Source organism: Mauremys reevesii, linkage group 12 (assembly GCF_016161935.1).
Source record: "Mauremys reevesii isolate NIE-2019 linkage group 12, ASM1616193v1, whole genome shotgun sequence".
Taxonomy (NCBI): Eukaryota; Metazoa; Chordata; order Testudines; family Geoemydidae; genus Mauremys; species Mauremys reevesii.
In genome coordinates this window covers 22819596-22847102 of record NC_052634.1, presented here as the reverse complement: position 1 = coordinate 22847102, position 27507 = coordinate 22819596, and the positions used below count along the sequence as shown (strand labels likewise).

At 59.5% G+C, this 27507-nt stretch overlaps 4 non-coding genes across 4 annotated transcripts; 1 reads left to right on the top strand and 3 right to left on the bottom strand.

Annotated features, from left to right (window-relative positions):
• Window positions 1-3163: 3163 nt before the first annotated feature.
• On the bottom strand, window positions 3164-3236 carry TRNAA-CGC. Its single transcript has one exon. It is a non-coding gene; the product is annotated as a tRNA-Ala (tRNA).
• Window positions 3237-3348: 112 nt separating this feature from the next.
• Window positions 3349-3422, top strand: TRNAI-AAU. Its single transcript has one exon. It is a non-coding gene; the product is annotated as a tRNA-Ile (tRNA).
• A 5546-nt stretch (window positions 3423-8968) lies between these two features.
• On the bottom strand, window positions 8969-9042 carry TRNAT-AGU. Its single transcript has one exon. It is a non-coding gene; the product is annotated as a tRNA-Thr (tRNA).
• A 17861-nt stretch (window positions 9043-26903) lies between these two features.
• Window positions 26904-26976, bottom strand: TRNAK-UUU. Its single transcript has one exon. It is a non-coding gene; the product is annotated as a tRNA-Lys (tRNA).
• Between the last annotated feature and the right edge of the window lie 531 nt (window positions 26977-27507).

Here is a 27507-nt window from a genome sequence, read left to right as displayed (position 1 = left end):
ACCCACACGCTGGGGAATCTGACTTGGGGGGAGGGACGCCCCCTGCCACACGGATCTTGAAAAGGGGAACAGTGACACCCACAGAGCCTGGATGGGGGCAGGGGAACCATACATGGGAGCTAGTTCATGGGGTGGGGGGACACACCCATATGCTCCTTTGCACCATTCTTAATGAGAAGAACGGGGGCATCCGCACAACACGGATCCTTAACGGGCGGGGGGACACCCACACACTCCACTATTAACCAGGAGGGACAGGGGAACCAGACACCCCCAGTAGCGTGGAGAACCCCCACATCCACCGGATCCCTCATGGGGGGTAAGACAGAGGGGATTGTAATGGGGCCCAGCGCACCCACGCACCAGGGATTGTTAAGGGTTGAAGGGACAGGGACACCCACACACACTGAGATCACATCATTGGAGGAACGCAAACCCTCCACAGAAGGACCTGGTCTGTTCCATGATGGCAGCCCAGCCTGGGTGAGTCAAAGTCTCTTTTTGTACACGCACGCCCCAGTGATCCTGACTAGGGGGAGAGAGACACCCACCCCCCAGAGATCCTTAATGGTCTAGGGTGCACCCACACACCAGGGATTCTTATGGGTGGGAGGAATGGAGACAGCCAGACACACTGAGATCACTTCCTCCCAGGAGCCTGGGCCAGACAGGGAGACACAGTCCCCGTTTACATATCTGCCAGAAAACCTTCCTCCCACTCCCTCCACACAATGTTCTTATCTGGAGGTGAAGCCAGGGAAACCACATGGAGGATTCTTATCTGGGGAACTGGGGGGACCCACTAACCACCAGAGATTCTTAAGGGCAGGAGGAACAGGGACTCCCACCTCTGCAGCATGGGGGTGGGTCGCCTGCTGGGATCATCTGGGCATATTTCACCTCGTCAGCTCCCTGCCATTGCCTTGGGGGCCCCTTGTTCGCTGCCTCTGGCACCCAGTTTAGCCTCCTTCCTGAGGGCTGAAACGCTTGATCTATCTAAGGTCTGTGGGATCAATACGTGTCATGGTGTAATTCTGTGTTATTCGGGGTCAGACTAGCTGAGCTAATGGCCCTTCTGCCCTTAAACGCCATGAAAACATTTCCTGGTTTCTCCTTGCGCCTGACAGACACCACGGTGAGGGGCCCAAGAGAAGATCCTGGACACAGCGCTCTGGCTCTTACGTTACTTGGGGACGTCAGCGCTTTCCTAGCAAAGCTGCTGCTAAAGCGCTGGATTTGGGGAACGGTTCGGCTCCGATTCAGAGATCTGCTTGCAGGGTGTGAACCTGCCACGAGGAGCGGGAAACGCTACCAGCAACGGGAGGCGTTGGCTGAGCTCCGGGCTGCCCCCGTGTGGCCAAAGCTTAGAACTGAGCAGCGGAGTTTAAAGCTGGCGCTGGGAGGGACCTGAACACGCGGGGCACGAAGGCTCCTGCATGTAACGCTTGTTGGCTGGGCAGCTGAGCGTAGCCGATTGCCGGAGTTCAGGGCTGCACCCCGGGGTGCTGAGCAGGTGTCTGTGCTCAGGTTGGCCTCGCTATGATGGTTTCTGGGAAGTTTGGGGTCGCCAGTCCCCCTAGAGAGAGAGGAGCCAGCCCAGAAAAGTGGTTTTCAAAACTCTGGTACCAATTGGCACTGGGACTGCCCCTGTGAAGAGCCGCTGCAGCCCCGCCAGGGAGAGCCGGTCTCTCTTTATGCAGCCCCCCCCCCCATTCCTCAGGACGGGGGTTGTGCTCAAAGATCTGTGCCCCGTGTTTTCACCTCCATGTGAAGCGCACAGTGCAAATAACCCTCAGCGCATCAGCTCAGTTCCAGGCTCCACTTCCACCCGCTCAGGCAAGATGGTGCAGAGGAGCCCCTGGGTGGCTGTGGGCCTGGGGAGGGTGGCTTTTGATTTTTCGGCCTGACCGCTACGGGCAGCAAGGCCAAAAGTCAGATGGCCGGCTCTCCCGTCCACCACGCTCATCAGGAGCCCTTAGTCGACAGGCTCGGAGAATGCGGGCAGCGTCCCCCACTACCTCTCGCATGCAAAGCGAGCGCTCTGCCGCTTGAGCTAATTCCCCACCGCTGGCCTGACTCTCAGGCACCGGGCAAAAAAAGGCAAGGGCTCTGTGGCCTCAAGCAGAACACAGCCTGAAATGGGGGGGTGGGGGCGAGGCGCTACCCAGAGCTGGGGAAGGGGGTCCGAGTCCCAGCCACGCTCCTCGGCACAAACACCAACGCTCCCTCCCTGGAGTGTGTCTGGGGTGAGAGTTAGCCCCAGAAACAAGCACCAAACTTCAGAAGACAACACAGGGATAGATCACTTGACGATTGCCTGCTCTGGCCATTGCCTCTGAAGCGCCTGGCATCGGTTACTGTCAGAAGACGTGATAGTGGCCTAGATGGACCATCGGTCTCACCCAGGAGGGCCGTTCTTATCTTCACCACTTTCCTCTAACCCAAGCAAAGCCAGAAGCAGGCCCAGCTCAGCAACTCTAGCAGACTCCCTGGCCTCTGGCCCAGCATACAGCAAAACGACCCTGCCTCCGCCAGGATAGACAGCCACCGACTCCCTCTTCCAGACCAACGCAGCTCTTCCCCGCTTTGGCTGTCGCCAAGCTGTCTGCGTGCTCTGCTCTGCTCCACGGCTGCCATGCTGCCTGAGATCAGGAGGCTGCGAGGTCTCACGGTCTCAGCTGAGCTGGTATCGCGTGCCACCCCGCCCATCTCCTCATTCCCTTCATGGACCCCTGGGATGTGAGTAATTCTGTATTTGAGTGGCTCTCCCTCCCGGCCAATGAGCTTGGCGTAGACTAGCAGGGAGGGAGGAGGAAAGGGATTGTGCTCCAGTGAGAGCTCAGAAAGAAGGGTGCAGGTCCCCCACTAGAGCCCAGCACAGCAGAGCAAAGCAGAGCAGAGCAGGCTGGAGAATGTGTGTATGGGTCTGACTATTTCTCCCATGCTCTTCCATTTGAGCTAACTTCCCCCAGCTGTCGCCAGCCTCCCAGTCAGCGCAAGGGGGAGAAGGGCCGGGGAGGAAGAGCTTTCTGCTCCGCAAGGGCTGGCTTTTTGGGAGGCCAAGCAGGGAGAGGGATGGAGGCCACTGGAGGAGCTGAGCCGGCTGACTGTCCATGGCTTCTAAAAGAAGGGCAAGAGAAGGTCCCCACAGCTGCCTTGCCGCTGGAGAATGCGGGTATTGATCCCGCTGCCTCTCGCATGCGAAGCGAGCGCTCTACCACTTGAGCTAATTCCCCTACTTTCGCAAGTGCTGTCTTGATCCATTCATTCGATAACGGAGGCCACATCGTTCCCCGCGCCAGCCGGTGACTCCTTCCAAAAGGGTCAGGCAAGAGAGGGCACCCCGTAGGCCGGCTAGCTCAGCTGGTTAGAGCGTGGTGCTAATAACGCCAAGGTCATGGGTTCAAGCCCCATGCTGGCCACTCGGGGTGCAGGAGGGAGAGGGTGGCTTCTGGTCTTTTGGCTGACTGCTAGGGGTGGCAGAGGCCAAAACCAGGTGGGCCGGGAGCGGGCAAGAGCCCTGCTGGGCGCGGGCGCAGGCGCCAGGCAGGAGGAGGCTCCGGACACCTCCTTGGGCTCCTCGCTCCACCTGCTGTCTGAAAGGAACTTGGGCCCGGGGAGGAGACGGGTGAGTCTGGCCGGCTGCCTTCCAGGCTCATAGGAGGCCAGACTTGAGCTGCCCGCCCGCGAAGCCAAAATCGCAGGCCTGCCGGCTCACCCCCATTTCCACAGAGGGTTGACCTGATGGCCCGAATTCTTGCCAGCCGCCAGCTCCACCCAAATGGACCCGACGCCGGATCATGCTCCCCAGCCCAAGCCACAGAGGAAGGCTTAATCCTCGGCACCCCAACCTAGGGGAGAGGCTTCACACTCCGCCGGCGCAGGGTGACCTTTGGGACTTCCCTGGACACCATCCTCCCACCGCCCACAGCCAGACCCCCCAAGCCCACACTCGAGCCCACACCTCCGACAGGAAGGAGCAGGAGGACCACTCCACCCAGGGGCACCACCACTCAAAGTCAGCTTCACTTCCTTCCTCTTCTACCCCTTTCCTCCCAAGTTATGCGCGCCTCACGGGATCCGGCCCTGGGAAGACGCAGGCACGGCACTCTGACTGGCGCAAGCCAAACGCCCACACCGAGAGTTTAGCACGGGCTCTTGAGGCACTGGAGGAACCCCATGCAGACGCACTGACGGAGCTAAGCTTTACGGCCAAGGGCCCTACCTGTGCAGAAAGCCAACTTGCTTGTGAAAAAGACGACTGTTTCGGCTCCCCTTCCAAACTTCCAAATGCCTCCAAATGGGAAAACACACACACTGAAACACCCAAACGGTCCTAACGCTGGGGCCAGGTGAAAAAGAAAAGCAAGGAAAAGATTTCTAAATGGCCACCCTGCCAGAGTCGTACAGCTCCGCAAGTGAAACCCGTGGGAGGGACATTACACAGAAAAGGGGAATGGAAAGCTGCCCAAATTGAGATGCTGTGGAAAGCTACAGCCCCATCGCTACTCCTACTCTGCACACTTCTTGCAACAGCTGATGAACGGCCAGGTGCTTTTGCATCCAAGCCCACACCAGGAAAGACCTTGAAAAGCTTCCCGTGGCTTGCCTGGTTCAGCTGGTCAGAGTGTGGCACTCGTGGAGGCAAGATGGTGCAGAGGAGCCCCTGGGTGGCTGTGGGCCTGGGGAGGATGGCTTTTGATTTTTCGGCCTGACCGTTACGGGCAACCAGGCCAAAAGTCAAATAGCCAGCTCTCCCGTCCACCACGCTCATCAGGAGCCCTTAGTTGACCGGCTCGGAGAATGCGGGCAGCGTCCCCCACTACCTCTCGCATGCAAAGCGAGCGCTCTGCCGCTTGAGCTAATTCCCCGCAGCTGGCCTGACTCTCAGGCACCGGGCAAAAAAAGGCAAGGGCTCTGTGGCCTTAAGCAGAACACAGCCTGAAATGGGGGGAAGGGGGGCGTGCTACCCAGAGCTGGGGAAGGGGGTCCGAGTCCCAGCCACGCTCCTCGGCACAAACACCAACGCTCCCTCCCTGGAGTGTGTCTGGGCTGAGAGTTAGCCCCTGAAACAAGCACCAAGCTTCAGAAGACAACGCAGGGATAGATCACTTGACGATTGCCTGCTCTGGCCATTGCCTCTGAAGCGCCTGGCATCGGTTACTGTCGGAAGACGGGATAGTGGCCTAGATGGACCATCGGTCTCACCCAGGAGGGCCGTTCTTATCTTCACCACTTTCCTCTAACCCAAGCAAAGCCAGAAGCAGGCCCAGCTCAGCAACTCTAGCAGACTCCCTGGCCTCTGGCCCAGCATACAGCAAAACGACCCTGCCTCCGCCAGGATAGACAGCCACCGACTCCCTCTTCCAGACCAACGCAGCCCTTCCCCGCTTTGGCTGTTTCCAAGCTGTCCATGCTAAACTCTCGGTGTGGGCATTTGGCTTCCGCCAGTCAGAGTGCCGTGCCTGCGTCTTCCCAGGGCCGACTCCCTTTTTGACATTTCCTTTTTCTCTGGCACAGGGAGTGACCTATGTCTGGATTCTCCCTGTCTCCCATCAGGTGTTGGGATGGTGAGTGAGAACGAGGAGGCGAATCCCCAGCAGGAAGATGCTGAGCAATTACAACCCACTGCCCCGCTCCTGCACTCCCTTCACCCCTAACCACTGTGCCGCGTCCTGCACCCACGTGGGGACACTGACCTGTGTGCATGGAGCAGCTGGCATTGCTGCCCGCTCCTCCCTGGGATGCTGCTCCTCCGGGCACCCCGAGGGGCTGCGGGGGCAGGGCGAGAAGCGACATCATCAGAGCTCCCTGCATCCAGGTCACTTTCCTCAGCCAGGCTGCATCAGGGGAGGGCAGAGAGCAGCAGCTTCTGATGCTCCCCTCACAGCACCAGGTGGGGAAAGTGACCAGGATGCATTGAGCACGTAGTGTTGCTCCTCGCTCCCCACAACCCTCTATGGGGCCATGGACGAGCATTGGGGGCAGGGGAGAGCAGTGAGCACCTTTGCACAGCCACACGGTGCCCTTTGACCCCTGCAGCCCTGGGCGGCTGCCGGGGGGCCCCACCCCTAAGGCACAAACAGCAGAGACACAGGGAGACTGGCCACCCACTGAGCAGTGGTAGCCTGGGCAGCTCGTAATGGAGGCTTGGGGGGCTCAGCCTCCCCAAACCTTGCGTCGCCAAGGGGGCAGTGGGGCCCATGACTAGGGGCCCTGGCCAAATTGGGCCCCCCTGGAAAAATCTCCCCCATGTTGGCCCCAGGGCTGGAGGAGCTCCCACTCCCTGCTACGGCCCTGGGGCTGCAGCAGGGGCACAGAGCTTCTCTGGTCTCGGGGCCGCAGTGGGGCAGGGGCAAAGGAGTGATAGGGCGGGGCCAGTGGGGGAAGGGGTGGAACAGAGGTGACAGTGGATGGGGCTGTGGGTGGAAGGTGTGGAAGGGGGCGGAGCCACAGACAGTAACGGGGGGTCATGGTTCCAGTTCTGGGGCCCCTGCACTTGTTCTCCCTTTCCCTGGGCTTTGGCATCACTAGCCCCTGCTTAGCGAGTAGGGTTCAGTGGTCCCCAAAATGTGGGGCATGACTCCTAGGGGGGCACAGATGAAGTTTCATGGGGGCACCTCAGGGCCCGAGCCAGCCCACATGGAGGGCAGGGAGATAACACCACTCAGCCCCACCTCTTCCCCAGTTCTTCCCCAACCCCACCCACAGCCTGGGCCCCGGACACCCATCCAGGCCGTGGCCCCCGTACCCCTGTTTGCACCCCCCTCCCCAGCAAGCAACAGCCCCACTCCCAGCCCCTGTTTTTGACAATGGCTTCCGAGGGGCCACAACCATGGATGTCCTCAATCCCATCTATGCAGTCCAATAAAAGCTATTCCTCACCCACCCACCCCTCCATCAGGACGGACTAGGTATGTTCTGCTGCCCTTCATTCATGCAGGAAGGATAATAATATTTCATTCCACTCAATCCTAAAGTGATTTGTAACCCACCACCAGCCAAAACTGGTCATTTTGTGGAAGCGGCCCCATCATGCTGCATACCTAGGCAGAGTAGGTGTGTCTGTGCAAACACAGTTTGTTCCTAAAGTCTTTCCCCCAGCTCATTCAGCCCCTGCTTATGCTTAGTATTTAAAAACTCCATATTGGCCCTATCACTGCTGACCTTAGATTTCTCCTCCTGTCCCTTTTTTTTGCTAGTTCAGGTGAGGTGGCTGAGTGGTTAAGGTGAAGGACTGCTAATCTATTGTGCTCTGCATGCACGGGTTCAAACCCCTTTCTCATAGGATGTGTTTAGTCTTCAGACCTTCTTTATTTATAGACAACCATCTACCCCTTTGGTACAATTACAGATCAAACTAAAACTTTCTCAGAAACTCAGACCCTCCTTGCTTTAAATAAAATGTCTAAATCCCAGATTTTTAAAGAAATTCTCTAGTCTCATATTTCTTAGTTTTTATCTCAAAAGGTAACATCCTCATCATCTCCCCCAAACACCCCAGGACCTCCCCAAATTATTAAAATATCCTCAACCCGAGCAAGGCTACAACAGTGAACCAGAGCTAGTGTCTAGGCCAAGCTGTTCTGAAGGAGGCAACTCAAACATTTTCTCCCTGTTTCCCTTGGCAAAGTCTGACTGAGAAAACAAAATTCCCCAAACTGAAAATTTTCTGCTGAGAACCCAATACTAGTCTGTTTGGAGACTGGTTTGAAAGTATTATTGTTATTATTCGCTTCTGATTTCTGAATCAGTTCAGTTCAGTCTTTGTCCTCCCGATATGTTTCCAGATGTTGAGTTGTGGGGGAGAGAGGCCAAGTCATGATGTCTCTACCCTTCTTTCATAGATTCTTCCGACTTGCTAGGAAGCTCCTTTGCTACGATGTGAGTCAAGCAATGTCCATTTTTGCTGTGCTATCTCGGAGAAGTCTGCATTGTACATGGTTCCTGGGATGGTCCTTGGGAGTGTGGATCCCTTCAATGGGCCAGCAGCGAGTCTGGCTCCTCCATTGTCACACCTGAAAGGCTGGTGGGGGGCATTTTGAAACCTCATATTTCAGTAATGCACACAGAGCAAAACTTCATAACTTCCCAACCAATGTGAGCACACACAATCCAACACGATATTAATGTTCAACAGATCAAGACTTTTGAAATGATACCTCACCAGGCAGACTTTGTACAAACCATCTCATCATTATATGAGAGTGGTGAATATGGGGCTTCCAGGTGCTGCTTTGAGCACAGCGTGCCACACCTGGGCTTACATTGCAATGGAGACGTACCCTTAGAGTCCATCTCTCCTGGGATAAAGATGGCAGCAGGGCTGGCCTGGGTCATCTGACTTGGGCTCATGGAGCTAAAGCTGAGGGGCTACAATCTGTGGTGCAGATATTTGTGTTCACACTGAAGCCTGGGTTCAGAAACCCTCCCCCTCGTGGGGCCTCAGAGGTTGGGCTCAAGCCCATATGTCTGCACTGTAATTTTATAGTCTTGCAGCCCAAGCCCCATAAGCCTGAGTCAGCTGACCCGGGCTTTGAGACAGGTGCCCTGGGTGTTTTAATCACAGTGTAGACATAACATTAGTCTACGTCTCCAGTACAATGAAACACCCAGGGCTGGCCCATGTCATATTAATCAGGATCCTGCAGCTTGGTCTGGTTAAAGTTGCAGTATATGTGTCTCAGCTCAGACTCTGTACCCTGCTCTAGGAGCCCAGAAAGTTGGGAGGGAGTTTATCAAGCGGAAATGGTAAAGCCACAGTGAAGTATCACCTTAGACTCATGGCATTTCTCCATTGGTCTTTCTGCTCTTAACTCCCAAACTTTCTGTAATTCTGTTATCAGTGCCTGTGAGTGTAATTTAAACCATAGGAATAGCCACTCTGGGATAGACCATTGGTCCACCTAGCTCTGAATCTTGTCTTCTGACAGTAGCCAATGCCAGGTGCCCCAAAAGCCACTACCCACAGCACCACTGGGAGTTGAACCCAGGATCTCCTGTTTACTAAACAGGGGCTGTAACCAGCTAAGCCATGGTGCCTGCTGTTATTTAAAGCATCCTGTCTGCCCACACCTGACTGTCTGCCAACCCCCACAGGGGCCTGACAAGCTTTGCTCGTGTTTGGATTCTGTAAAGCAGAGGAGCAGGTGAAGATTTACTCCTAAGGTGGGTGTGTGATTCTTTGCACAAGTCTATGCTGCAAAATTAGATTGGTGTAACTACATTACTCAGGGGTGTAAAAAAATTTACCCCCCCCCCCCGCAATGCAGTTCTATCAACCCAGCCCTGGTGCAGACAGCGCTGTGTCAACAGGAGGGCTTCTCCCATCAACAGAGCTTGGGGAGGGGCTTGGTTAGTGACGACCCAGAGAACAGGTGGCCCATGACTCTTGCATGTGGGGAGGCTGGGCATGAGCGCTGGAAGCTCCCTTAGGAGCTAGTCCACCTCTTGCTCGCTCCTCTCCTCCCTCCTCCTTACCTGCTGCTCGTGCCTCTACACCCTCTACCCCAAGGTCTGCCCACCACCCACACCTCTCTGCCCCTCTTGTGACACCCATCCTATCCACCACCCACACCTCTCTGCCCCTCTTGTGACACCCATCCTATCCACCACCCACACCTCTCTGCCCCTCTTGTGACACCCATCCTGCCCACCACCCACACCTCTCTGCCCCATCCGTGACACCCATCCTGCCTGCCACCCACACCTCTCTGTCCCCTCCCCTGCCCAGCCCAGCCCAGCCCACCCCACCGCTTGCACCTCTCTGCTCCCCCCCTGAGACCCGCTGTGCCCACCTCTTTCTTCATGCTGCTGTTGTTATTCCATGAATCATCAAGGATGGAATAAAAAGCTGAGTTTACTCCAGAGTGAGGAAAGAAAAGAGCCACCAACCCCCTGGCAAAGCTCAGTGCCCCAGGGAAAACCTGCCCCCTGCTATCGCAATCACTGATGTGCTGGGGATATGGCGGGAAAGGGACTGTCTGAATTAAGGCAGCCCCAGAGGATGGGGGGAGCTGGGGGGGAGCACTGGGGGCTGGCAGGGAAGTGACTCTGCACAAGCGGCCCCTCCTCAGCCCATCTCTGCCCCCCTGTGTCTGTGGCTCCCAGCGCTGCTGGCCCCACTGACATCCCCTCTCCCCCCCCCCCCCCCGGCTGTGGCTCCCCGCAGGAGTGGCCGATCCAGCTCCAGGAGAGCAGGTGCCCCCTGGGAACGGGACAGGGGTCAAGTGTCCCAGCCAGAGGGGGAAGGGAGCAGCCCAGGAGTTCTCAGACGGGGGGTTACAGCCCCTCGTGGGGGGGGGGGGTGAGGTTATTATGTGGGGGTCACAAACCGCCCAGCTCTGCAGGCAGCAGCAGTGAGGGTGGCAATGGAGCAAAGTCTGCTGTGAAAAGTGATATTGACAAATGTCTTCACACCCCCAGTGTTCAACAGGAACTATTTAAAAACCCTTTTCTGCTTATAACAATAATTCAATCGACGTGTGTTCTAGGCTGAATTTAAAAGTGGGGAGAAAAGTTAAACTCATTTGAAAGAATTGGGTTATAAATTAAGCATTTCAAATAACATTAAATATGAAAAAATGTGTTTTGAATTGATGTTGGAGGGTCTCACTCGGCACCTTGCTTTGTGCAAGGGGTCACCAGTTCCAAAAGTTTGAGCCCCACTGGGTTACACAGGGAAAGAGCAAAGAGAGACCCTGAAACAGGCCTGCAGGGGAAACCCCCGGGGAGAGGGGTTCCCAGCTCACAGATCTTCCCCGCTCCAGTTCCTGCCCCATCCCTGGGCTGTACCTCCAGTGCCGAGGCCATCACAGATCCCCTCTCTGCCCAGGGGGCTTGCACAGGTAGTTCCTTCTGCCAGGCCTCTGCCTCACTGAATAATTGTATAAATTCACTGGTGCTCCTCCCCTCCCCCCTGCTTCTTCCTGTGACCCTTCTGCCAGTTGGAGGCGGCAGCAACATGGGCCAGGTTCAATATCTTGGGGATCCTTTTAAACAACACAACACAGAACCCGCTCGAGCCCCCACCCAGTAACCTGGGACAATCCCACACCACCCTGGGTGTCTCTAGGGGCAATACTTCCCCTGGCCAGCACCGAGTCTGAGGCTGTGTCTACACTACCAATGCCAACAAGGGGTTCCACTCGACAACGATTCACAGCAGTGCGGCCCGACACACGGTCATTTTCATCCTCTGAGTCAGGAAACCCACAAAAGCCTCTTCTTTTGTACTGGGGCAGGCAAAAATAAGGGGACACTAAATTATTCTGATTGCTAAAAGCAGGTTTAGGGGGTTGTGTATTTTTGAAAAACAAAATCAATACTGATCCTTCTAACTAGCAGCATGAGATAAAGAAAAGAACCCGGACAAACCTTGTCAGTAACGGCTAATGTCCTAAATGGGAAATCAGCAGCGGTTTGTAGCTGGGGGAGCGAACAGTCTGAATGTGTGTGACCCGACCCCAGCCCCCAGCCCCACATAGCAGTAGGGCTTGGCACTCTCTGTGCATTGGTGTGGTGGTGAGTGCTTCACCAAGCGGTGACAATCCAAGGAGGTTCCCTGAGTCGGTTTCACTCCTGAGGAGATTCTGCACCAAGAAATAAAAATTCTGTGCACAATATTTTCAAATTCTGCAAATTTTATTTGCCAATAAATAAATGTGGAGGCTCCAGCATGGTAGAGGGGAGCAGAGGCTCCTGAAAGCACAGAGGTGGGAGATCACCTTGCAGCCCCCTCTCTTCTCCAGGGAAACAGACTTGGTGGTGAGGCTGCACCTCTCTGCCGCCTACTCCAGGAGCCCCCAAAAGACTCCCCAGAACTGCTCATGAGGGGTGCATGACCACTCCTGTGGCTTCCCTATCAGAAAGTCAGATCAGCTGGCCCCGGGCGATTTGAAAGGCCCTGGGGGCTCCTGCCACTACTACCGGCAGCACCGTGGGGCTAAAGCGGATTCCTGCCCACCCTCGCTCTGCACGGCGCACCACTCCCAGAAGCACCTGGCACATCCCTGCGGGGTGTGTCTCTCACATGCTGCCCCTGCCCCAAGCACCAACTCTGCCATTGGAACTGCGGCAATGGGAGCTGCAGGGGTGGTGCCTGTGGGCAGTGGCCTCAGGAGATTCCCCCCGGCCTCCTCCATGTAGAAGTTGCTGCCAGATGTGGGTGCGGGTCACTTTCAGGAGCTTCCCAAGATAAGGTGCTACACCCCAACACTCTGCCCCAGCCCAGATCCTGCACACACCCGAACTCCCTCCCTGAGTCTGCTACTGCCCCCCCGTACCCCAACCCCTGCCCCAGCCCAGAGCCTGCACACACCCGAACTCCCTCCCTGAGTCTGCCACTGCCCCCCCTGCCCCCCAACCCCTGCCCCAGCCCAGAGCCTGCACACACCCGAACTCCCTCCCTGAGTCTGCCACTGCCTCCCCTGCCCCCCAACCCCTGCCCCAGCCCAGAGCCTGCACACACCCGAACTCCCTCCCTGAGTCTGCCACTGCCCCCCCACACCCCAACCCCTGCCCCAGCCCAGAGCCTGCACCTCATGCACCCAAATTCCTCCCAGAGCATGCACCCTCCTGCATCCAAACTGCCTCCCCTGCCCTGCCCATCCCAGAACCTGCACCTCATGTACCCAAACTCCCTCCCAGAGCATGCACCCCTCCTGCATCCAAACTGCCTCCCCTGCCCATCCCAGAACCGGCACCTCATGTTCCCAAACTCCCTCCCAGAGCCTTAGGCAGAGGGGGGGGGGGGAAGGGGCAGGACTTGGACCCGTTCTGGGCACCACCAAACGTTATATAAACCTGGCAACCCTGAGCTGGAGCCCTAGTCACTGCCCATCTCTCGCCCTCCAGGAGGGGACTCTGTGGGGCAGGGCTCTGCCGGGGCTTTCTTCCTTCCTTTAATCACCGTGGAAGGGTGAACAGGGAGAGAATTTGTTCTTCTTTTCTGAACACACGCAGGCAGCCGGATTATTTCCAGGGCTGTAATAAAACCCAAACTAGCAGAGGATGGTTTCGATCCATCGACCTCTGGGTTATGGGCCCAGCCCGCTGCCGCTGCGCCACTCTGCTGTGGGGGGAGGGGGGCTTCCTGCAGGATGGATTCCCAGTGCAGCTCCCGAGCTGTGCCCAGGCGAGCTGTGCCCAGGGGATTTAGACGCTTTAGCGGCAGGTGATTGACACGCGCTGGGTCCCCCCCCCAGCGCTGAACTGACCCGCGCTCGCTGCATTCTCCGCCGGGGGCTCCTTGGTCCGATGGTTCAGCAGCACCAGCCCCGCCCCGCTTTTCCCTGGGAGACCCCGCCCTCTCCTGCCCCTCCGGGCTGAGGCGGGTCCCAACCCCCTGCGGGGGCCCGGGCGGGGCCAGGCCTGGGAGGAGCCGCCCTTCCTGCCCCCGCCCGGCCCCGCCCCTGTGTGCGGCAGCGGGGCCATGGCCGGGGCCGGGAGCGCGGCGCGGGGCTGCTCCAGCCCTGCAGCCCGCGGGGCAGCGCGGTGGGGCCGGGGGCAGCGCGGGGCGGGGACACGCGTGGGCGGACACGCTCCTGCCGGAGGGGCCGGGCCCGGCTGCCTGGTTCGCCCCTGCCCGGGGTCCCGCGCTCCCCGCGGCCGGAGCGGGCTGCCCGGGGCTGCGGGGGCGAGTGGCCCGGGCGGGGCGGAGCCCGGGAGCTGCAGGGGCCGGGAGCGCGGCTCGGCTGCAGAGCTCGGAGCCAGGCTGGGCCCGGGAGCGAGGGGAGGGGGAATCGGGGGCGGATTTGGGGTGTCAGAGCCGGGCGGGGCGGGGAGCGGCTGGGGATGGGGACTGTGGGGCTGCTGGGAGTTTGGGGTGTGCTGTGGGGGTCAGGGCTGGGGGACTGTGGGGCTGCTGGGAGTTTGGGGTGTGCTGGGGGTCAGGGCTGGGGGACTGTGGGGCTGCTGGGAGTTTGGGGTGTGCTGGGGTCAGGCTGGGGGACTGGGGCTGCTGGGAGTTTGGGGTGTGCTGGGGTCAGGGCTGGGAGGCACTGGGGAGTTGGGAGTTTGGGGTGCGCTGGGGGTTCAGGGGCTGGGGGACTGTGGGGTTGCTGGGAGTTTGGGGTGTGCTGGGGGGGTCAGGGCTGGGGGGGCCTGTGGGGCTGCTGGGAGTTTGGGGTGTGCTGGGGGGTCAGGGCTCGGGGGGCCTGTGGGTCTGCTGGGAGTGTGGGGTGTGCTGGGGGGTCGGGGCTGGGGGACTGTGGGGAGCTGGGAGTTTGGGGTGCGCTGGGGGTCAGGCCTGGGGGGACTGTGGGGGAGCTGGGAGTTTGGGATGTGCTGGGGGGTCAGGGCTGGGGGGGACTGTGGGGCTGCTGGGAGTTTGGGGTGTGCTGGGGGGTCAGGGCTGGGGAGCTGGGAGTTTGGGGTGGTGGGGTTCAGGGCTGGGGGCCTGTGGGGCTGCTGGGAGTTTGGGGTGCGCTGGGGGTCAGGGCTGGGGACTGTGGGGCTGCTGGGAGTTTGGGGTGTGCTGGGGGGTCAGGGGTGGGGGGGCCTGTGGGGCTGCTGGGAGTTTGGGGTGGGCTGGGGGGTCAGGGCTGGGGGTTGGGGATGTTCTGGGGGCTCCATGTTCAGATCTGACTCATGGAGCTTTGGGGGCTGGCGCTGGGGAAAGTGGGGACTGTCTGAAGTTGGCTGCTTGGGATGTGGGCGAGGCCCCGGGAGCCGGGGTTGGGCTGCACCCTGTCCCTGCAGCCTGGGGCCCTGCGTTCTCTGGAAAAGCTGCTCCTGTTTCACCAGCTCCTCTCAGTCTGAGTCCCAGGGACCCTGCCCAGGCATCTGCAGGGCAGGATGGGCCCTGAAATCTGGCAGCTGGGAGGTTTGCAGCAGTTTCTAACCCTCCTCCTGCTTCTTCCAGGAGGTACCACAAAGCATCCGGCCCTGGGAAAAGAGAGAGAAGCAGCCAAAGCCGAGGAGCAGCGGCAAAGCGAGGAGCTGCTGGTAGGTGCCCAGAGTCCCCGCCACTGAGGTTTGCCTGGCATATGAATGACCTGGTGAATGCAGGGCCCACCCTGCCAGTCTCAGCCAGGGACCCATCCCCACTGGAGCCCAGGAGCCTGCAGGGTCAGACACGGGGTAACGTGATGCCCTTAGGACGCAGGAGGCTGCTGGGCAGGAGAGGGTCAGTCTGTGTTAGCCCAGAGCCCTGCCCACGGGCTGTCTGGATGTCACAGTGACCAGGATCCTTTCTAGCTCCTGCGGGGATGGGGAGGAAGGAGATGAAATGTGGGCTGTAGAGATGGAGGCTTTGGCTCAGTGCACGTTGATGAGGTTTCGGGAGAAGTGTCCTCCTGTAGGTGATGTACAGCTCACCCCGGCCCTGATCCTCCTCCTTCCTGGGATAAATGAACTTCCCATCACTCACCGCAAGAGATCTCGTGTTCTGGTAAATAACTCTGCCACCCGCCCCGAGGCGCATTTATGATTTTCCCCAGTTACCGAGCAGGTGAATTTCAGTGTTGATAAATGCAAAATAATGCACATTGGAAAAGATAATACCAAATGGACATAAAATGATGGGGTCTAAATTAGCTGTTACCACTCAAGAAAGAGATTTTGGAGTCACTGTGGATAGTTCTCTGGAAACATCCATGCAATGTGCAGCGGCAGTCAAAAAAGCAAACAGAATGTGGGGAATCATTAGGAAAGGGATAGACAATAAAACAGAAAATATCATATTGCCTGTATATACATCCATGGTATGTCCACACCTTGAATACTGCCTGCAGATCTGGTCGCCCCATCTCAAAAAAGATATATTGGAATTGGAAGAGGTTCAGAAAAGGGCAAAAAAAATGATGAAGGGTCCGGAACAGCTTCCGTATGAGGAGAGATGAATAAGACTGAGGCTATGGCTACACGCCGCAGCTTTTAGCAACACGGCTGTGCCGCTACAGCCGTGCCGCTAACAGGCGCACAGAGTAGCTGCTGTTTGTTGGCAGGAGAGACGTGCCAGTGTAGACAAAGCCTGAGACTGTTCAGCTTGGACAAGAGACTACTTGGGGGGGAGGGGGAGGATATCGTAGAGGTCTATAAAATCGTGACTTGTGTGGTGAAAGTAAATCAGGAAGTGTTATTTACTCCTCATAACACAAGAACTAGGGGTCACCCAGTGAAATGAAGAGGCAGCAGGTTTAAAACAAACAAAAGGAAGTATGTCTTCACACAGCACATAGTCAACCTGTGGAACTCCTTGCCAGAGGATGTTGTGAAGGCCAAGACGCTAACAGGGTTCTAAAAAGAACTAGATAAGTTCATGGAGGACAGGTCCATTAGTGGCTATTAGCCAGGATGGGCAGGGATGGTGTCCCTGGCCTCTGTTTGCCAGAAGCTGGGAATGGGCAACAGGGGATGGATCACTTGATCCATGGGACACCTGGCACTGGCCGCTGTCAGAAGACAGGATACTGGGCTAGATGGACCTTTGGTCTGACCCAGTCTGGCCGTTCTTATGTTCTATGTTCCCCTGTTACTGAGCCGCCCTCTCCCTGTTGCAGAAACAGACGGCAGCCGAGAGGCAGAAGATCGTCTGGGAGTGGCAGGAGCTGCGAGGGTTTCTGGAGGAGCAGGAGCAGCGGCTGCTGGCCCGGCTGGAAGAGCTAGAGAGAGCCATTGTCCAGAGAAGGGATGAGGGCATCTGCAGCCTGTCCTGGGAGATTTCCCTGCTCAGCGAGAGGGGAGGAGAGAAGGGGCAGCAGCCGCTGAGCCAACCCCTGCAGGTCAGGCTGTCATTGCAGTGATAATATGCAATGTTTCTATAGGTGCTTCTGAGCCCTGGACCCCAAAGCACTTTACAGAGTGGGGTCAGGGGCATTATCCCTCTGGGACAAATGGGGAAAGTGAGGCAGAGGGAGGGGCAGAGCCCTGCCCAAGGTCACACAGTGGGTCTGGCAGCGGCGCCACGGATGGGTCCTGGAAGTCCTGGATGCTGCAGCCCCAAGACCTTCTCTCCTGGAAATGTCTCTCTGCATCAGAGAGGGGGATGGGCGGCACTGGGGAGGGGAGCTGGGGGTTGGGGCGGGCCAGAGAGGGGATGGGCGGCACTGGGGAGGGGAGCTGTAGGGGTGTTTGGGGGCAGGGCAGAGAGGGGATGGGCGGCACTGGGGAGGGGAGATCGGGGTGTTGTGGACGGGGCAGAAGAGGGGAGGGGCGGCACTGGGGAGGGGGAGCCTGGGGGTGTTGGGGCGGGGCAGAGAGGGGATGGCGGCACTGGGGAGGGGAGCTCGGGGTGTTGGGGCGGGGCAGAGAGGGGATGGGCGGCATTGGGGAGGGGGAGCTCGGGAGGGGTTGTGGACGGGGCAGAAGAGGGGAGGGGTGGCACTGGGGAGGGGAGCTCGGGGGTTGGGGCGGGGGCAGAGAGGGGATGGGCGGCATTGGGGAGGGGGAGCCTGGGGGTTGGGGTGGGGTTAGAGAGGAGGGGCGGCACTGGGGAGGGGGAGCCTGGGGTTGGGGCGGGGCAGAGAGGGGATGGGCGGCAGTGGGGAGGGGAGCTCGGGGGTTGGGGCGGGGCAGAGAGGGGATGGGCGGCACTGGGGAGGGGAGCACGGGGTTGGGGCGGGCAGGAGGGGATGGGCGGCACTGGGGAGGGGAGCCTGGGGTGGTGGGGCGGGGAGGGGATGGGCGGCAGTGGGGAGGGGAGCCTGGGGGTTGGGGCGGGGCAGGGAGGGAGAGGGGTGGCACTGGGGAGGGGAGCTCGGGGGTTGGGGCGGGGCAGGGAGGGGAGGCGGCAGTTGGGAGGGGAGCCCGGGGGCTGGGGCGGGAGGAGGGGAGGGGCGGCAGTGGGGAGGGGAGCCTGGGGGTTGGGGCGGGGCAGAGAGGGGAGGGGCGGCAGTGGGGAGGGGAGCTCGGGGGTTGGGGTGGGGCAGAGAGGGGATGGGCGGCACTGGGGAGGGGGAGTTCGGGGGTTGGGCTGCTCAGGAGCCGCCTCGCGAACGCTCAAGGCCACGTGACGCCCTCGGAAACTCCGCCTCCCGAGACAGCCAATAGGAAGAGGAGGCAGAGCCCTGACCAATGGGAGCGCGAGAAGAAACCTTCCCCCGCCCAGTTCCAGTGTGAGGTTGGGGCTGCAGTGACCAGAGCCCCAGCAGGGTGCATGGGGCTGCAGTGACCAGAGCCCCAGCAGGGTGCATGGGGGCTGCAGTGACCAGAGCCCCAGCAGTGTGCATCGGGGCTGCAGTGACCAGAGCCCCAGCAGGTTGCATCGGGGCTGCAGTGACCAGAGCCCCAGCAGGGTGCCTGGGGCTGCAGTGACCAGAGCCCCCAGCAGTGTGCATCGGGGCTGCACTGACCAGAGCCCCAGCAGGGTGCATCGGGGCTGCACTGACCAGAGCCCCAGCAGGGTGCATCGGGGGAGGAGCTGCGGTGAGCAGAGCCCCAGCAGTGTGCATCGGGGCTGCACTGACCAGAGCCCCAGCAGGGTGCATCGGGGGCTGCAGTGACCAGAGCCCCAGCAGGGTGCATCGGGGGCTGCACTGACCAGAGCCCCCAGCAGGGTGCCTCGGGGGCTGCACTGACCAGAGCCCCAGCAGGGTGCATGGGGCTGCAGTGACCAGAGCCCCAGCAGGGTGCATCGGGGGCTGCAGTGACCAGAGCCCCAGCAGTGTGCATCGGGGCTGCACTGACCAGAGCCCCAGCAGGGTGCATCGGGGCTGCACTGACCAGAGCCCCAGCAGTGTGCATCGGGGCTGCAGTGACCGGAGCCCCAGCAGGGTGCATCGGGGGCTGCACTGACCAGAGCCCCAGCAGTGTGCATTGGGGGCTGCAGTGACCGGAGCCCCAGCAGGGTGCATCGGGGAGCTGCGGTGAGCAGAGCCCCAGCAGGGTGCATCGGGGCTGCACTGACCAGAGCCCCAGCAGGGTGCATCGGGGGTCTGCACTGACCAGACCCCCCAGCAGGGGGGCTGCCGGCCGTGGGGTTCCCTGCAGCCTGGTGCCATTCACAGGGAGACCCGCAATAGCCTGACCCCCCCACCCCTGTCCGAGCTCCTGCCCTGCCCCCCAGCCCACTGCCTCTTGAGCAGCCCCCTGCGGTGTCACCACTACCCCCGGCTGTGTCCCCGCAGCTTCCCAGCCCCCAGCTCCTCCGGTGGCCCCACACTTCCTCCCTGCAGCCTGCCCCATTCCCCTGAGTCCCAGCTACACCCCGACATCTCTCCAACCCACCTCCCCATCGCAGCCTCTGCCCTGCAGTGCCCCGGCCCTGCTCCCTGGGGGGCTTGAGAGGCCCCCACCCCCCGGCCGCTCCACTCCCCACAATGGGCAGCTCCTGGCGCTGAGGAAGGGGGGTCTGGGCCAGGCAGGTGCTGGGCCGATCCTTGTGAAAGAGAGACGAGCCGGCAAGGCTGAGAGGCCCCTCCCTTGTCGGGGGGGGGGACAGGGGCTCCCACAATTTGGCCAGTGTCACCCTCCCCCATCCAGAGGAGTCGTCCGCTCCCAGCAGGCCGGGCTCCATCTCCACCCCGCCGCGGGGAGCCCCCAGTCCAGCAGTGCCCCCCACCCCGCCCCCATCAGCAGCCAAGCCGAACCTGCCCTTCTCCTGCGAGGGCTGCAGGACTCCCTGCCCCCGCAGCACCAGCCTCCCCATGTCCCCGGGTGGGGTGGGGAAGGGGGATTCCTTCTTCCCATTGCCCAGATCGCACCCCCACCCCGGGTGCCCAGACGGGAGCCAGGGGCTGCAGCAGTTGGCTGCTTCCCCAGGGCTCCCAAGGAGCCGCCAGGAGAAGGGACGAGATTCTCCACGGCGCTGCAGCCGTTCACACTGGGACCCGTCTCACACGGGGGAAACTGAGGCACCAGGGAGGGCGAGATGGGCTGCACCAGCTCAGATTGGGAGTCTGCGGAGAGCCAGGAATAGAACCCAGGAGTCCTGGCTCCATGGGCAGCTTGGGACTCCTCCACTTGGGAGGTTGGGCGGCCCGGACTGTGGCCCTGCCCCAAGGCCTGCTGCCACTCAGCCTCCTCCTGCCAAAGCCCCGCCCACACGCCCCTCCACCCCGCCCACACTCCCTTCAGCCCCGCCCACACGCCCTTCAGCCCCGCCCCACACGCCTCCACCCCACCCACACTCCCGCTTCAGCCCCGCCCACACGCCCCTTCAGCCCCGCCCACACGCCCTCCACCCCGCCCACACTCCCTTCAGCCCCGCCCACACGCCTTCAGCCCCGCCCCACAGGCCCCCGCAGGACCCCTTTGTTCCACTCCCTGACCCCGCCCACCTCTCACGTCTCTTCCCGAGGCCCTGCCACTTGTGCCTCTTCGCCCCACCCCAAGGCCCCCACCTGCCTCTCTGCCGTTTGCACCCGGCCTCCCCACGGCCCCATGTGGCCGGATGGAGCTTGGGAAGGGCAAAGTGAGGATGGGGCCTTGCGGGGGAGAGGACGCGCGGGAGCAGGGCCTCTGGGTGGAGCACAGGCCAGGTGCCTCCCCGGGCCCCTTATACCCACCGCCCCTGCCTGGCTCTTGGCCTCCCCGGCTCTAACCACTAGACCCAGCGGCACTGGGACAATTTGTATAGTGGGAGGTGCTGAGAGCCAGTGAACAAAACTGTAAACCCTGCACAGGATGGAAACCACTTCAAGCCGGGGGGTGCACAAGACTGGCCCCCACTCCCTTCCCAGAGCCAGCGGTGGGACCCGGATACCCTGGCTCCCAACCCCCCACTCTAACCACTAGCCTGCACTGCCCTGCCAGAGCTGGGGAGAAGAACCAGGAGTCCTGACTCCCAGCCCGGCCGTGGGTGGAGCAGGACGTACTGGCCATGGGCTCAGCTGGGCATCGCTTACCATTAGGCTGGATGGTATCCCAGTGCCGACCTCCAGACCCACAGCTCTGCTGGTGCCCCTCACTCCCAACCTGTAGCCCCCTGGGTTCCCCCCAGCACTGACAGTGCCCCTCACTCCCGACCCGCAGCCCCTGCTATCCCAGTCCTGACCTCCAGACCCACAGCTCTGCTGGTGCCCCTCACTCCCGACCCGCAGCCCCCTGGATTCCTTGCTGAGCTCCCCAGTTACTGCGCTGCCGGTGCCCCTCACTCCCGACCCGCAGCCCCCTGGGCTCCCCCCAGCTCTAGTGGTGCCCCTCACTCCTGACCCGCAGCCTCTGCTATCCCAGTCCTGACCTCCAGACTCACAGCTCTGCTGTTGCCCCTCCCTCCCGACCCGCAGCCCCCTAGTCTCCCTCCAGCTCTGCCGGTGCCCCTCATTCCCGACCCGCAGCCCCTGCTATCCCAGTCCTGACTCCAGACTCACAGTTCTGCTGCTGCCCCCTACTCCCGACCCGGAGCCCCTTAGGCGTCCACCAATCTGACGGTGCCCCTCACTCCCAACCCGCAGCCCCTGGTCTCCTCCTGCTCTGCTGCTGCCCCTCACTCCCGACCCGCACCCCCTCCAGACCCAATCGTGATCACCAAGTCCCCAGCTCTGCGGGAGACCCTCACTCCCGACTTGCAGCGACTGGGCTTCCCGCGGAGCTCCCCAGTCACTGTGCTGCCGGTGCCCCCTCTCCTTACCCACAGTCCCCTGGGCTTCCTTCTGCTCTCCTGTTGACCCTCACTCCCGACCCGCAGCCCCTGGGTTCCCCAGCTCTAGTGGTGCCCCTCACTCCTGACCCGCAGCCCCTGCTATCCCAGTCCTGACCTCCAGACTCACAGTTCTGCTGCTGCCCCTCACTCCAGACCCGCAGCCCTCCTATCCCAATCCTGATCTCCACACCAAGAGCTCTGCTGGTGCCCCTCACTCCCGACCCGCAGCCCCTGGATTTCCCGCTGAGCTCCCCAGTTACTGCACTGCCAGTGCCCCTCACCCGACCCGCAGCCCCTACTATCCCAGTCCTGACCTCCAGCCTCACAGCTCTGCTGGTGCCCCTCACTCCCGACCCGCAGCCCTCGATTCCTCGCTGAGCTCCCCAGTTACTGCGCTGCTGGTGCCCCTCACTCCCGACCCGCAGCCCTTAGGCGTCAACCAGCTCTGACGGTGCCCCTCACTCCCGACCCGCAGCCCGTGCTTTCCCAGTCCTGACCTCCAGACTCTCAGCTCTGCTGGTGCCCCTCACTCCTGACCCGCAGCCCCTGCGCTCCTCCAGCTCTGACGGTGCCCCTCACTCCCAACCCGCAGCCCCTCGATTCCTCGCTGAGCTCCCAGTTACTGCGCTGCTGGTGCCCCTCACTCCCGACCCGCAGCCCCTTAGGCGTCAACCAGCTCTGACGGTGCCCCTCACTCCCGACCTGCAGCCCCTGCTATCCCAGTCCTGACCTCCAGACTCTCAGCTCTGCTGGTGCCCCTCACTCCTGACCCGCCTGGGTCACCCCTGGAGCAGGTTAAAGCTGCAGGGTGACAGTGGGGTTGCTGCCCTGTGAACAGCTGCTGTAGCAGCGCCTGGGCAGGACAGGGAGACCCAGTTATACCCCTCCCCCGCCCCAGCCTGTATCGGGGGCTGGGAGCGCTCACACCCTGGGGCCCCTGCGTTGGGGCGGCGGGAGGCCCCCGTGCACCCGGGATGCGGGAAGGGCGACCAGGGGCACCCACCCACGCACCCGAGATCTTCTAGGGGGGGAGAGTGGCACCCACACACTCAGGATCTTGTGGGGGGGACAAGGGCATCCACACTCCGGTATCCTCTGCAGAGGGACGGACACCCACACATCCAAGATTCTGTATGGGGGCAGAGGTACCCGGACACCTGGGCTCCTGGACAGGGATGGGGGCACCAAACATCCGGGATCTTACATCAGAGGACAGCGGCGCCTGCAGCTCGACATGAGACGGGGGCGGGGGAAGCAGGAGCATTTCCCAGTTCCAGGCTGTCCCTGTCTGGCCAAGGCACAGAGCTCACAAGCAGAGTTTAAAGCTCGAGCTGCCAGACAGCAAAACAAGCCGGGCCCTGTGGCTGGTGCCTGTGATCCCAGCTCCTGGGAGGCTGAGGCTGGCGGATCACTTGAGCTCAGGAGTTCTGGGCTGCAGGGGGCTGTGCCGATTGGGTGTCCGCACTAAGTTCAGCATCAATATGGTGATCCTGGGGAAGCTTAGGGTCCCCAGGTTGCCTAAGGAGGGTGAACCGCCCAGGTCGGAAACAGAGCAGGTCAAAACTCCCGTGCTGATCAGTAGTGGATCGCACCTGTGAATAGCCCCTGCAGCGTAGCCTGGGCAAGACAGTGAGACACGGTCTCTTTGTATACAGACACCCCCCGCAGAGCCTGGAGGGGGGATGGGAGCACCCACACGCTGGGGATTCTGTATTGGGGTGAGGGACGCACCCAAGCAACACATATCTTGAAAAGGGGAACAGAGACACCCACAGATCCTGGATGGGGGCAGGCAGGGGAAACCACACACGGGAGCTAGTTCATGGGGTGGGGGACAGACACCCACCAGAGATCCTGGATGGGAGCACCCACACGCTGGGGATCTTGAACTGGGAGGAGGGAAGCACCATGTACCAGAGGTTCTGAAGGGGAACAGGGACACCCACACACCAGGTGTCTTGCAGCAAGAGCTGCGGTCTTCATTTACACAGGGCAGTGATGGGGAATTAACCACGTCCCTTGCAGAGCTTGTTCCACTAGATGATTAGCCTCATTGTCAGGGCGGCTTTAGGAAGTGCGGGGCCCAATTCGAACAGTTTTGATGGGGCCCCGGCAGGGATGACTAAAACAAAAAAACACTTAAAAAAAACCCTTTCATGTCTTCCATGTATTATTTACTTTCCATGACTATATAAATAATAACAAAATTATCTATTACATACATTGCATCATATATTAATTAGCTGATTTGCACTTTCATATCAGGAAAATAATTTGTTTTGATAGTTGTACAACTGATTTTCTTCACTATTTTATTAAAATTTATAAAATATTTCCTTATTAATATAAAATTGCCCCCATCCTTCCCCCCCCTCCAGCGCCACCCGGCCCTGTGGAAACAAACCCTCCTTCCCCAGCTCTGCCCCATTGAAACAAGGTTCAGGGGCGGGGGGAGGAAGAAACAGCACACATGGGGTGACCAGATCACAGCAGTAAAATAGGACCTGCACCCTCCCTGCTCAGCCCCACCATCACATCCTTCTTCACCCCCTAGCCCCCCCGCTGGCTTGCTGCATCCCTCCTAGTCAGTCCCCCCCCACCACTCGCCTCCTTTCACCTTCTCCCTCCCCTGCCAGAAACCCCCATGCCCGCCCCTAGAACTCCTGCTGGCTCACTGCTCGCCTCTTTGCCCACTCACCCCCTCACCCTTCCCCCCAAGTATAACGCCTCATTCAAAGACCCAGGGGTCACTATATTACTGCACACCGCAGTCAATCAATGCAGTTGTAGATAAATCTCTGCATTATGCATTTTTGTATAACTTTTATATGACTTTGTATTGAACCTTGGTAATATGTTATAGCAGGCCCTAAAGGTAGTGTAATTAAGGTAAAAGAAAAATGTCTTTTTGCTTGGAGTAGAATAAGATCTTCCCCCCACTTTGTAATCAGTTGCCCTGTTGAATGAATGAGGTGTGAATTAGGAAGGTGTGGAAGGCAGCACCTCCAGACACCTGCAACCCTTGGAGAGGGGCTGGGAGCCAGACGGAGGAGAGCTTTGCCCAGGCTGAGTGGGACGGAGTTTGGGTGCTGGGTGCAGGCTCTGGGCTGGGGCACGGGGTGGGGTGCAGGAAGGGTGGAGGGGTGTAGGCTCTGGGAGGGAGTGCAGAGGGCTGGGTGCAGGCTCTGGGACAGAGTTTGGGGGCCAGAGATGGGGTGCTGGGTGCTTGGGGGGGAGGGGACTGCCATCACATGTGGCTTCCTTCCTCCTCTGCTGCCCCTCACCATAGCCTCGGTGGGGAATGGGGCTGCCCCTTGCCCAGTGTTTGCAGGAGTGGTGGCTGGGGGAAACCCAGTCAAACTCTGGTTTTACTCTTTCGTTGATGGGTCACTTTAACCCATTACACACCCTTTCCCGCCTCTCTCACCCCGCTTTTCTACTGGGCTTGTTTGATCTTTTCAGTGGAGCCAGATGAAAACCACAAACCTCAGTGAGAGCAACAGGCTGGAAGACTAGACTGAACCCACCACCCAGCCTAGTCCATCCCAGAGCCCAGAACTGAGGGCAAATGTCCCCCCACCCCCAGGCCACCTGCTTCCACTCCTGGCCTCTCCCAGCGCTGCCAGCGATTCTGTATGGCTGCATGAGGCGGGATTTCAACTGGACCCCCCCCCCCCCGCTAAATTCACCCCTGTTTTGCAACCACTCTGCACCAAGAGTACCTTCCTTCCCTGCCCTAGCTGCTGGATGGCTAGAAAGCTGAGCTGGGCATTTGATTGATCTGGAATATTATCATGCCCCCCCTCAAAAAAACTTTAATATCCCCACAGCTTTGGGGGAGGGGAATAGCCCCCCCCCCCCCGAAAGCTGGTCTAATTTATTGTTGTAGGGCAAATGAAGGCGCCATAGTTTAATGCAGCCCCTACAGAGATCTTGCAGCAGGGAAAGCAGAGTTGATGGGAGGGAACTGGTCTGGATAGGAGCCTCCGTCCTCTTTCTTTGCAAAATAATTTGGAGAGGGGAATCAGATCATGCCATGCCTCAGTTTCCCCTCTTGCCAGGAAGGGGGGGGAGAGAAGTCTCAGCCTGCCGTGTTGCAGACCTTTCGCATTCTCCCCTCTTGATGTATTTGGTTTCCTCCTCCAAACCCCCCTCTCTCTCTCACCTGGAGTTCACAGCACTAAGTACCGGCTCGGGGCTTTTTTCCTGGGTTACATGATCCCGGCTTTAGTTTTGAACCAGACACAGGCAGGCACCAACTCACCCTCAAACAGCAACACCACGAAAACCACAACACCAGCCCAATATTACAACCCTCCGGGGAATCACAGGGTCAGACACTCACGGCTGGGAGCCCCAGCAGCTGCTCAGGTGAGTGAGGTGCACGGCAGAGATTCCTGTCTCCCACCGGACCGGAAGCTCCCTCGGCGTCTCCTCCAGGTGAGTGCTGGGGGTGGGGGAGGGGAAGGAGGGCTGCAAAGCACATGTGCCTTCCCCCCCCTCCCCCCTCCTGACCTGCAACACCCACGCGGCTGCCTCTGCCTCAGCCGGCCAGGGTCTCTCGTTGCCTAGCAACAACAGCTGCTGCTTCCGGGAGACGCTGCCGGCGCGGGGCCCTCTCAGGCGCGGGGCCCAATTTGGGGGAATCAGGCAAATCGGCCTAAAGCCGGCCCTGCTTGCAGCCCTTCTCTTCCGCCCTGACTGATGGGGGGAGTATTGAGCCTCCCTCCCTTAGGCCCGTCAGCATCCCTGGGGAACACCAACACCGCCCAAGTGACTTTGGGCCAGTAGGTCAACCAATAGGGCTGCCTCCCAGGCCAGGCTGCAGCCCAGCTTCAGGACTGAGAGGAAATGGAGCTCGTATCCCTCCCTACAGGACTCCAGGCACGGCCAGGCTTCTGGATCAAACGTCCCCTCTTGTGCTCAAGTCACAACAGCTAGCGGATAAAAGACAGGCTTTCATGGCCTTTGAGAAAGCAAGATAGAGCTTTGGAAGACCCAGCAGGGTTTGTGGCACAGGAATTGCCCTCAGATCCTACCGAGACTTCAGCTCAGATTGCAGGATTCAAAGTCCCGAGTGCTGCCCTTACACCATGGGACCAATAGGGAACCCCCAGACCTCTGCTGAGCTCTGGTGAGGATGACCCTGTGGGGGCAGCCCTGCATTTGCTCACCAAGTTGTCATGCAGCAGTTTGCTGCAGCTCCCAGAGGCCTTTCTTAATCCAGCCTGAGAGGCCAGTGGGCATGTGAGGAAGTTGCCCCTTCAGTCCCAGGCAGTACATGGCCCTTCCTAGTGAAAAGCCAAGTCCTGGGGGAAAAAGATCAAATAACACCCTAGAGAGATGCCTTCTTCCATTTTAAGAGGAATGGGTCCTGCTTCACCTGACCAGGGACTTGAACCCTGGACCCTCAGATTAAAAGTCTGATGCTCTGCCAACTGAGCTAGCCAGGCTCACATGTAAAAGAAACAAATTTTGTGCAGAAGAGAAACTCGTCATGAAAATGAGGGCAAGAAACAATACAGAAAACCTGCTACTCTCGCTCTCTTAGCAGTCCTAGCCCCGCCTGCTCCTCCATCCAGTGCCCTGAGGCCTTATTCTTTTTTTAGATAAATATCAAATCCAGGAGAAAACACAGTTATACAAAGCAAAACGAAATCACAAACAGAAATGTCATTGGAAATACAAAACTAAAAAAGGAAAATGCAATCCCCATCACTTTATCATATCTGGGCCATTCCTGTATCGAGAGCACCCGCGAAGGTCCCTGTGTGCTTACGAGAAACCTGGAGGAACTCATACCACAGCCTGAACATGAAACTCAACTGCTCCCAGGTGCCACAGTAAAACCCTTTCCCTGCTGTGACGTTGCACTCCATGTGATTTTATGAAAATATGCTAATGAGTGTGAATATAAAGTGACTGGACTATGCTTCATGCAAAAGGTCTCTTGTAAGGTATCATTACAAAGCTTATAATCTACT